Source organism: Colobus angolensis, unplaced genomic scaffold (genome assembly GCF_000951035.1).
Source record: "Colobus angolensis palliatus isolate OR3802 unplaced genomic scaffold, Cang.pa_1.0 Scaffold395, whole genome shotgun sequence".
In the NCBI taxonomy this organism is placed as follows: Eukaryota; Metazoa; Chordata; class Mammalia; order Primates; family Cercopithecidae; genus Colobus; species Colobus angolensis.
The window spans coordinates 86380-87446 of record NW_012117321.1 but is presented as its reverse complement, the minus strand read 5'-3'; the positions used below and the strand labels follow the sequence as shown (position 1 = coordinate 87446).

The window sequence follows — 1067 nt, the reverse complement described above, 5'->3', positions numbered from 1 at the left end:
AGTGCTTTACATGTATAGTTATCCTTTGAGCAACCTGGGGTTAGTGGTGTTGGCCCCCCTTTCAGTTGAAAATTCAAGTATAACTCTTGACTCCCCCAAACTTAACTGATTGCCTACTGTTGACCTGAAGCCTTACTAATAACATAAATGACCGATTAACACATATTTATCTGTTATATGTGTTATATACTGTATTCTTACAATAAAGTAAACTAGAGGAAAATTTTTAAGAAAATCGTAAAGAAGGGAAAATAAATTTACTGTTTTTAAATGGAAGTGGATCATCACGGAGGTCTTCATCCTCATTGTCTTTATGTTGAGTAGTCTGAGGGGCAGGAGGAAGAGAAGTTGGTCTTGCTGTCTTAGGAGTGACAGAGATGGAAGAAAATCTATGTGTAAATGGACTTCACCAGTTCACACCTTTGTTGTTCAAGAATCAGCTGGCATTATCTCTTGAATTTTTAAAACAACTTGAAGAAAAAAGCATCATTTTAATCCCATTTTGTAGAGGAGAAGCAATTGGCAAGGTCACCCAGTGGCACATGAGTGGGGCTGGGATCAAACCTGGGCCAACGGAACTCAGAGGTGGTCCTGCTCCCCCGCTGGCAGGTGATCAAGTCATGCAGTGAGTGAGTGAATGCACAGGTGCCTGTGTGTGTTTTTTGCAAGACAGAACTGTGGCTGAATAAGTCAACTCTAGGGATTGACTTCAGCTCAGGAAGGATGGGGGTAAGTGAAAATAGAAGCAAGTCTTAGGCAGTTTCCATTTAATCCTTATGACAAGGACTTGAGCTAGGTATTGGAAATTTTTCCTTTTACAGATGAAAAGCTAAGGTGTGAGGAGATTTGCACAGGAAATAGATGGCAAATTAGAAGCCAAGCTGTCTAGATCCCAAATCTGTGCTCTTAACCCTCAGTGTATATCACCACATCTCCTCTCAGGTGGCCCAAGGAGCTGGAGATCCCAGCCTAAGGTGGAGGGGCCTGGAGGTTCTGTATCTGAGTAGGGTTGGGGAGCCTGGGGTGGGGGCTCCAGTGGGTGTCCCAGCTCTGAAGCACCCAGGTCC

At 43.6% G+C, this 1067-nt stretch overlaps 1 protein-coding gene across 1 annotated transcript in view; it reads left to right on the top strand.

The window, feature by feature from the left end:
- The window catches only part of GHRHR (growth hormone releasing hormone receptor), a 19077-nt gene that overhangs the window by 8533 nt on the left and 9477 nt on the right, over positions 1 to 1067 (top strand). The window lies entirely within an intron of this gene.